General features: G+C 37.6%; 2 long non-coding RNA genes across 3 annotated transcripts; both read left to right on the plus strand.

The window, feature by feature from the left end:
• Positions 1-1,402: 1,402 nt before the first annotated feature.
• LOC136251657 (uncharacterized) lies at positions 1,403-6,856 on the plus strand. 2 transcript variants are annotated; one of them, XR_010699137.1, is made up of 4 exons: positions 1,403-1,631; positions 3,684-3,791; positions 4,235-4,347; positions 4,431-6,856. It is a non-coding gene; the product is annotated as an uncharacterized lncRNA (long non-coding RNA). The 2 variants fall into 2 exon arrangements; XR_010699136.1 differs by lacking the exon at positions 4,235-4,347.
• A 62-nt stretch (positions 6,857-6,918) lies between these two features.
• On the plus strand, positions 6,919-9,520 carry LOC136251656 (uncharacterized). The gene is made up of 3 exons (XR_010699135.1): positions 6,919-7,055; positions 7,258-7,390; positions 8,193-9,520. It is a non-coding gene; the product is annotated as an uncharacterized lncRNA (long non-coding RNA).
• The last annotated feature ends 374 nt before the right edge of the window (positions 9,521-9,894 follow it).

Here is a 9,894-nt window from a genome sequence, read left to right on the forward strand (position 1 = left end):
ATTTTGTATGTACCGTAGTAGATTACTAACTTATGCTGTAAAGTATTTCATAATCTATCTTTGTAATGTATTTTTTTTGTACCATAGGCCTTGTTGCCTCCTGTACTCACCTTACCCCGTGGTTAAAATAAACAATAAACCACACTGTTTATAAATTGGAACACTGTTCTACATGCGAATGACAAAGTTAGCTTCCATACATTTTCTGGGGAGAGATCTAGGGGTATAAACACATGCCTTGCTACTCTAATCATAAGGAAACTCACTAGAAGCACACTAGTTACCTTGACCAGGTCATCACCAGAGTTGGGTCACCACTCTAAAATGTAACTCGTTACATATTACTCATTACTTCTATACAATGTAACACATTACAGTTACATATTACTCCCAGAAAAAATAGGAACGAGTTACACATTACTCTGAGGGCAATGACTAGTAATATTATTGCATATTACATTTATTCATTACAAGCTTTAAACTTAGCCCAACCTTCCAAATACATGCTCTCAGCCTACATCTACAAGTGACACGAGTGAGACACATGTTTCTCTGGTGTAGTTCAGCCTAAAAAACTGTAGTATCTTGGTCTCAAGGGCACTCCCCATACACTATCACTCTTTGTTCTTGCCTGTACAGTGGTCTTCAGTGCTGTCAGGGCCCAAAATGCAGCCAGTCAGGTTACAATTTCTGGATGTCATGTAATGTTATATTGCTTCATTACAACATAAGTAATATTATTATGTAACTTATTACCCCCAACTCTGGTCATCACTATGAAATGAACATATCTAATGCCTGAACTGGCTGCAGGATGTGCAACTCATTGCACCATATTTTTACCAATTCCCATTATGGGGTTTTGACATCCCTACTTGCGTCAGAGAAAGACTGTTAACTCAGTGACTGCTCTATTAGATAATTTCGATTGTTTTAGTGGAAGGAACCAGCCAAGTTTCCTAAAAGGTATTTTGATGTAAAACCCAACATATGACTTAATTCATTAGCCAGTTCTCGCTCTCTAAAATTCCACTTGGCCCTTCTTGCAAATAAATTGAATTCACGTGATCTCCTACCCCTTCTCACTCCCCTGGAGTGTACTCTAATGAGTAATGAATACACGTAATTTGGATTCGTGTTGTACAGACATGAAATACTAAAGATAGCATATGATTACACTAGCTAAGGTACCTGCAGCTGGTCACAGTGTTAGATTCACCGGTGATATGACAGACTGAGTCAACAAACCTTTCATCATAACTCGTAAGCTTATTCGAGTCTTTAAACAGCTGAAACATCGCTGTCAGTAACTCGTTTAACTTGCCAACCCGCCCATGATCACGTGACAGATCAGAGTTGCTATTTTCCGGTCCCGGTTATTTTCCGGCACAGATCACGTGATCCTATAACGCCGAGTCATTTTCAGTCTTAGAAGAAGAGATCAAGAAGTACCAGAAGCGTCACCATGATCAGTTTTACACCAGAGATAGCAAGAAGATTAAGACAGCCAAGCAGAGAGCGCCTAACAAAAGTTTTAATGACGACTTGGTATATTCCGAAATAACCTATTGTTGCGTTGAGGGTGGGAAGGATTATAAAAGTCAAAGCAAAGGAGAGCGTCCCAACCAATTGTAAGTTCATTGTACAGTGTGTGCACTGTGGGTATCATCAGTGAGTTGAATCATTTATGCAGCTACAGTAGCTATAAATATTGTCCCCACCAGTGTGTTTCAGGAAACAGTTTATTCTTGCAGGACTTACTGTAGTGTTGTCTGTAAGGCCACTCCAAATAAATTCTCTGTTTCCCGTCCACCGCCCGCATCTAGTTACTGTCAGCTCTAAATATTCCATTATTCCGTATTCTTTCATTATTTTCCGGTTATTGTTGCATACTGACAGGCTCACTTGAAATCATGTCAGCTCACGTGTCAGCAGTGCTATCAAGTCGGCACAAACTTCACGTTTGTGCTATTTTTGCTGCATAAAAAGGAAGGAATAAGCTTAAGTATGCTTTTATGCAACTTTTTATGGTTGTGCTAGACAAATAATGGCTTAAAAAGCTGCTAATCTTATAATGAATAATGGAAATGGACCGCCCGCCCGCTTGCAAATATGCTTGAGTCCAGGACGGGAAACAGAGAATTTATTTGGAGTGGCCTAATATTAATACCAAACAAGCACTCCATTTTTTTACTATGACTGGGCAATGCAATATGGAAAGTATTGATACCACTGGTACGATACAGTGAGTATCAATACTCGATTCCAATAGTCACATGATCAATTAGTAAGATGTAATGGCAAGTGACAGTTATGTTGAACATCTTTAGATTGCACTTTAATGCTACACACCTAAAGCGCTGTTTGTACTTATGGCTAGCAAAAAAGTTGTGTTATATACTAATATACCTTCATTTTGAGCCACATTCGTATCACATCAATACTTAGCAAGAAAGTATTAAATATCAGATCAAATCAAAATCCCAGTATTGCCCAGCCCTAAGTTTGAGCAGTCAAATTCCCTACTAGTGGGACAATTGTTAAGGTCGAATTGATCAAATCCCCCACATACACGGGGTGTAGTGGGACGTAATATTGATACTTGATAGGTACATAAATCACAGGCCTCCAAACAGACCTACCTAGCTAAGTGTGTTTCCCATCCACCACTTGGGTGCAGGCTGGTTGTGCTTTTGTACTGTAAAATTGTCAAGGTGCTAAATTTTCATAAAGCAGTAGTTTGCTTTGTGTACAGGTAAGCTACTCTCCCTACTAGTGAACCCCCTGTCATATATATTTAAATTCCTAGTTATAAACATTGTAAAAACTGCTAGGTGTGATGGTATGTTGTATCATATAAGGTCAGTACTTACACTTAGATATTGAATAAAAGCATAAAAAAGCATTAAATTAATTTTGTTGCATTGCTTTGTGGAGAACACGGTTTTCAATGAAAACTGTTTGTGCATCACATTTATTGGAACTGGATTAATGAGGGGTGGATCCAGGGTTGCAAGGGGTGGGGTGCACCCAGGTAGTAAGCATATAGAGCAGGGGGTCTGGGGATGCAGTCCCCTTGAAGCTAAAGCTATTTTCATATGTTTCAGGGATAAAAATTTTGATGTTGAGTGGTTTTATACACCACAAATGTATAGCTTTCTACGTGGAATGATCAAGAGTAGGGATATGTGACAGACATGAGTGGTTGAGCTAGCTATAGCTAAGACCTATAGAATGGCATACACAAGACCAAGTGCATTTCATTTGCAAAATATTCTTAGCTGGCTAAGTGTGCCCTTGCTTGGGATAGTGCTGCAGATGTTAGTTTTTTTCATATTATACTCAGTATTCAGCAACTATGAAGGTGTAGAATTATGTGTGGTGACTGTTCTATTAGAGTATTTGACTGACTGCTCTATTAGAGTATCTCAATCTTGTATAATAGTTACCTTTTTGTTTTTTTTGGGGGGGGGGGGGGGGGAGGGGAGCCATACATGCCCCTGTGCCCCCTAGGATCCGATACTGTTTACTAAGAGGATTAGCTATGCACAGCATTCAGAATGTGCTGTGGTGTAATATACACAGATGTCACATAATTCATCTATTCATTAAAAATGGCCTGGTTTCACTGTACAAGTGTAGTAAGTGTGCAGTATATTGCCTATATGTATCTTTACCTTTAGTACTTATAAAAAAAGTGCCCAGCTGAGATCAAGATATGAGCATCGCAGGATGGAAGACACCTCGTAGTGACATCAATAAACTCCAACCATAATCATGATGTTAGCAAGGTCAGTCATATTGTTTTGATAATGATACATACATTGCATGTATGCATACATAATACCTTAATATCGCACACCAAGCAAAATCAAACTAACTCCATAGGTACATTGGTTTTAAGCCTTAGTATCATACCAGCCATACAAGAGCCATCATTTCTGAGTGATCTGGCAAGATAAAATGGTAATTTCTAGCCTTATTAAGGACCTTACTTCAGTATTGCACTATTTGATGGGCATGCAGTTGCACTATAGGCCAAATGTCTCTGTGCATATTGATTCTGCTGGACATTAGTTACTAAGAAGCCAGCCAAATCCTGTAGTCTTGTGTCTGAATTAACTTTGGTCATTGGTCCCTCTACATTTTGAAGTGTATCTGTTGCTTGCTAATCCACCTTCCACCCCTTTGTAAGCACTTGTAAAACTTTGCTCATCCAACTCATCAAATCTAGGTGGGAAGCTGCAAGCAGCTGCAAGTGCTGGAAACAGTGGCTGCATGTGAATTTCCCATGATGTACGTTTTTGACCAGTTTTTCAAATCATGTCACATAGTAACAACACAAATGTGAGTTTTAAAGTTATTATAAATTTACTTTTAGGATGCTCTAGGCTCCTGTTTCATCATAATTGTGTTTTCTTATGTTGTAGAAGCTATTTGATCATTATCCCCAGCAGAGGCGACTAGATGTTGCCTTGCGAGATGAAGCAACAACCATGGTACTAGAACTAAAAGCAAATAAGAAATTGGTGCAACATCATATGTCAGCAAAAAGTGGCCATGTGGTGCTACTGAAGGATACACATAATTCAAGAAACACAACAAAAATTGGTCAAGAACATTGACCATCATGTCTGACAAGGATTTTCTGAGAGAAATGTGCTTCTTCAAGAGTTCCCTGGTGCTAAATTGTTGATATGTTTGTATCATGTGTTAAGGACATTTCGAAGAGAGATTACCAGTAATAAAATGGGCATTACAGCAGCAGAGAGGTTACATGTGTTAGATATCTTGCAAAGAATGTCTTATGCTACCAATGAAGAAAAGTATTTCAATGTTTATCAAGAATTGCAGCAAACTAAACTTAACTGGATTATTTCAATGATAATTGGCATTATATTAGAGATGAAGGCTTGAAAGATGATAATTTGATGTTTCAAAACCATACCAACAATCGTGTAGAGAGTATCAACCAGAAATTAGAGTCTGTTATTTCAAAGTTTGCATGTCTTCCACAGTTTTGCTGTGAACTGTTGAAAGTTCTGTCCAGTTTGCACATTGAACGAGATCACAGAGCCATTACATTGTTTCCTTCACAGCCATTCCCCAAAGGTTCTGTCAAGTTGCAGTACATGCAAGTGATTACTCCATTTGCCCTATCTTATATGGAAAAGCTAATTGATTTGCCAACCAAGTAAGTTAAAGGCAAGTGTAGGTGGTGCATATGAGTGTGAGTCATCAAGCAAAGTACATGTTTCTGCATCTTCAGAGGATTGTAGTTGCTCTTTCAGAAAAGCAATGCAGCTGCCTTTTAAGCATGTATTTGCTGCTTTCCTGAATGCCAATTTACCACTGTTTCAGCCTACATTGTGTGCAGAGCGTTGGACTCTAGAGTACTCAGATCAAGCCAGCTTATTTTACAAGATCAGAATGAACAGGATTCATATGATGACGATGGAGATTCCTTTCACCAAAACGTGGAGTGCTTTCTCAGCATGAGAAGTTTAGGAAAGCAAATAGTGTTGCTTAGAAGTTGGCTACCTTGGCATCAGAAGTATCCATGGAGGAGTTTAAATCAAGGCTTGCCTGTGTAGAAAAGATTACAAAATTTGGGAACGAGGTGGTCATTTATCAGTCGAATGTTGTGATGAAGTAGAAGCCAATGAAGGCTAGAAATCATACAATTTAATATTAGATATATAGTTGTTTTGACCTGCATACAAATGATTAATCTAGGTGGAAGTTTTAAGTGAATAAATTTTAGTATGCATGAAAGTAATCTGTTACTACGTATATAACTGATATCAAGTGCAACCATCTGAGCATGCACATTTTTATGAACTACTTTAATTCATATAATTTTCCAGTACAAAATTTAATCTATGTGTATATCTAAATACTTATGTATAATAACATTAATTTTGATGTTGTAGTCCAGCATCAAAGTTTTGTGAAACAGCACTTGTTCCTGTGTAAACCTTGTCTCAAACCAGATAGCTTCTAAGTAAAATATGCAGTTTAGCAGTAAAATGTGGTGTGCTATACCTAGTACAAAAGGAGTCATAACCCTAACCATGCCAGCGGCAGATCCGGTCCCCCCCTTTAAAAAAAATACATACAAGATTGAGATACTCTAATAGAGCAGTCAATCACTCTAATAAACCAGTCACAGTGTTCATGAGGCAGTGTAGCTTAACTATACATGAAGCTATGAATAAGGATCTTTATATACTTTATGGTATATACATTTGGTAAAGGACAGCCATTATTTGCTGACATTTTTTTTTTTTTGGTCTTCAACAACTTTTTTCAGCAAAGTGTACCCCCTTTTCCAAACTCTGGATCTTCCCTTGCATGCTATGTACTGTTGGTTATACTTTTAGCTAATCAGCAGAATTTGGTCACTGCTAATATGTATGCAGTAATGTGATTAACACTAACTGTGTAATATTGCGACAGTTTTTCTGCAAAGAACACATCAACTTTTGACAATTCATAACTAATTCAGAGAGATTGAACAAAGCTAATGACTTCCAATCTGTCAGCATCAACATAGCTGTGTGTTGGAGATCCATTTTCACTAATCTGGTTTACCAAGTTTTGATGATCTGTGGTTTTAAACTTAGTCCTTTGATATAGGTTACTTTATTTTCTGTTTGTGTATGTAGGACCACGAACATGCAGTTATCAACTTTGCACTTAATCAGTTCAGCACCTCCAACATTGAAAGTGCGCAAAGTGTCCACTTCCCCCATAAAGTGTTTACAAAAGTATTATAATAATGGAGGAAGAGACTCTATCTGATTGTTATGTATAATGTTTAGTTATATAGTGACAATAATAGCTTTAGCATTAATGCCTTGTAGTATGCATTGCTGCTAGTAATGCTATGTCAAATATGCGTCTGTCTTTAGATGAATTGAGCAGTGCTGCTGTCGTAGAAGAGATAGCTCCTTTGGAAATTTGTGGTACGAGTGAGCACCATGATGGTAGCCATTGTCATAACCCTGATTGTATGGAGGATAACCAAACTGTCATGGGACAAGATTTTGTGGGTGAGGAAAAGCATGAAGATTCCCTTGATGTAAGCCCGGTTATGCTTCCAAGTACTTCTGTGAAGCCAAATACCCAAGCAGAGTCAAGTGATCTTGTTAAGACACTTGATTCACCCAAATGCGACCAAAATACATTACTTGCTCTGACCATAGCATATTGTTTACCTTTATAATAACAGTTATAGATACATCTGTCATACAGTTGCCAAGCAAAATTAAGAAGAGGGGGAGACCTAAAGGTGGAGATTCAACAGTCGTTGGCCTGCCCAAAAAGAAGAAAACTTTTACAAAACCTGTTGCATTCCTTAAAATGCATCCCAAGGATCAAGAAAGAGGTGATCATGTTCTTATGCTAATGTACTACACAGTATTATATATGTAGTAAGGAGCTGTGTATTAGTGAGTCCACGATATATTGTATATCGCGATAATCGTGATAAAAACATTTCATGATAATCGTGATAAAACCATTTCATGATAATCGTGATAGAGAAAAAGCTATGTCGTGATATAAAAACCACAAATTGTTTAGTGAAAAGTTACTTGATATTTGCAAAATATGGGGACATTTTTCAGGCAGCATGTGTAATGCATATGTCAAATTATTGCTATTAATAATTGACTATCAAGTGAATAAAACTGGTCCTTTGAAAACATTGATGTATTCTATTAATTTAATAATGGGTCAAGTTTCAACTCTGTACTTCATCGTATTCATAAGTTATTATAACCATTTTAGTAAAAGTCTGTTACTTGTTAATAGAGCTGTTCCTCTGAATTTTATTGCTGTATTAGGCTGAAACTTTGCGAGACCATACACTAAGTATAAATATTTAATTTCAAAACTGCAAAATTATGTCAGATCAATCATGTATAGTCAGGTAATAAAATAGCCAAAATTCAAGTTCTGTATATGGTATACACATTGTTGTTATGCTGTCAATACTCTGCATGATTCCTAGGACTTATATAGCCATATTATTTCTTTATAGTGCATGGGTCTTTAGCACATGCTCTGTGATTTTCTGCTTGACATTTTGCCTCAATTATGTGTATCTATATAGAAATCTATATTTTTAACATGTGTGTGCTAGTATGAAACTTTAATTTCATTTATTTCATTTGTCTCTGAATTAGTGATGCTGGAATGGTTTGTCCCCAAGTCATGTGTTGACAAAGCCATGGATGATGGCTTACCCCTAGATGATGGTGATGAGATTGATTGTAGACCTGCAATACTTCCTAGCACATGTGTTGACGAGAACATTAACATTTTTAGAATCAGAAAGTACTTCACATATGTTTCATGGAGCAAGGTGTTGAAAGCTATTGAGTCAAAAAAAAACAAAAAAAAACATGAAATACTATTGCCAAGTCTGTGAACGTGATTTAGAAGAAGAGGAAGGATCAATGTCCATTTGTTGTGATGGATGCCTGCAATGGTTACACTTAATCGTGTTGTGCTGGGCTAAAGGTAGCACCCAAACAGAGGGAATGGTTTTGCTCTTCATGCAGAAGTACTGCACACGCTGGGAAAAAATGCACTAGAGATGGAGTGATAGCGACAAATAAACTTTTAAGAAAGCGGGACATCAAGAAATCCAGTTCAGTAGGCACTACAGGCAGTAGTATTACTGTAAGTTCAGAAGAAGCTTCTCAAATTGATGAACTGGAAGTGTTTAAAGTCACCTCTGGAACCAAGGTATTGTATTCTGATTTTGATATCTTAAAAAATCCCAACAGGTAGCTTAACAGAAGACTGATCAATGCTGGACAAGAACTGCTCAGAAAGAAATTCCCAGAAATTAATGGTTTTCTTGATGTTGGTAAAATGCAAACCAATACTTTTGAAAGAGAAGGAGAATTTGTACAGGTTTTCCATTGTTTCGAATCTCACTGGGTGTTAGTAACAAATAAGAATTGCAAAGAAAAGCAAGTCATGGTGTATGATAGTAACTGTAGCAGAGATCTTTCATTGGACACCAAGAAAACAGTAGCTTCCATGATTAGAACACCACACTCTTATTTCTTTTTGACATTTTCAGATGTGCAACAGCAGGAGGACGGCTCTTGTTGTGGTCTGTTTGCATTAGCGCTTGCTTATTCATTGTGCAGTGGAGTTGACCCTGCTGTCATATTGTACAAACAGACCGAGTTTTGGTCTCATTTCCTACAATGCTTAAAAAGGGAACAATCAACAAATTTCTTCAAGATGTACTAAAGGTTCCAGGGAAAGCAATGCTATGTAGAGTGAATGTTTATTGCTTGTGTCGCTTACCTTATACAAAAGACTCCATGATCACATGTGCAAAGTGTTCCATGCTTTTCCATTACACTTGCATGCTTGATGATACTGCTGTTGATCCCTCTGTGTGGCTTTGTACGTTTTGTACAAGTAGTAACTAGATACTGTACTATAAATGTGATTTCTTTTGGAACATGACATTTATATTAGTAGAGGTGTGTAGCTAACTACAAATTTGCACTTTCAAATGTAGCTGTAGCTAGATTTTGCACATTTGCATGTACCAGTTAGCTAGAATTCACCCCCAGCACCTAGTACATACCTCTACGTATGTATCAAGTGTATGCATGCGCACCAGCGCGCGCCCCTAACTTAGCTACGGAAGTGTAAACCTGAGAGTTTGGGGGGGCGCCAGACTAAGCATAGTGGCGCTTCTGGTATTTCTAATATCTCTTCCCCTAAAGCTGAAAATGATTCAAATAGACTTCCTGATTCTATCCCGAGTTGGTTGCGGCCATCTCCTGGCTTGATAAGATCATGTGATCTGTGCTATAAAATAACTATTGTTCTGGGACCGGAAGCTCTGTTTTTTAA

Source organism: Dysidea avara, chromosome 3 (assembly GCF_963678975.1).
Source record: "Dysidea avara chromosome 3, odDysAvar1.4, whole genome shotgun sequence".
Classification (NCBI taxonomy): domain Eukaryota; kingdom Metazoa; phylum Porifera; class Demospongiae; order Dictyoceratida; family Dysideidae; genus Dysidea; species Dysidea avara.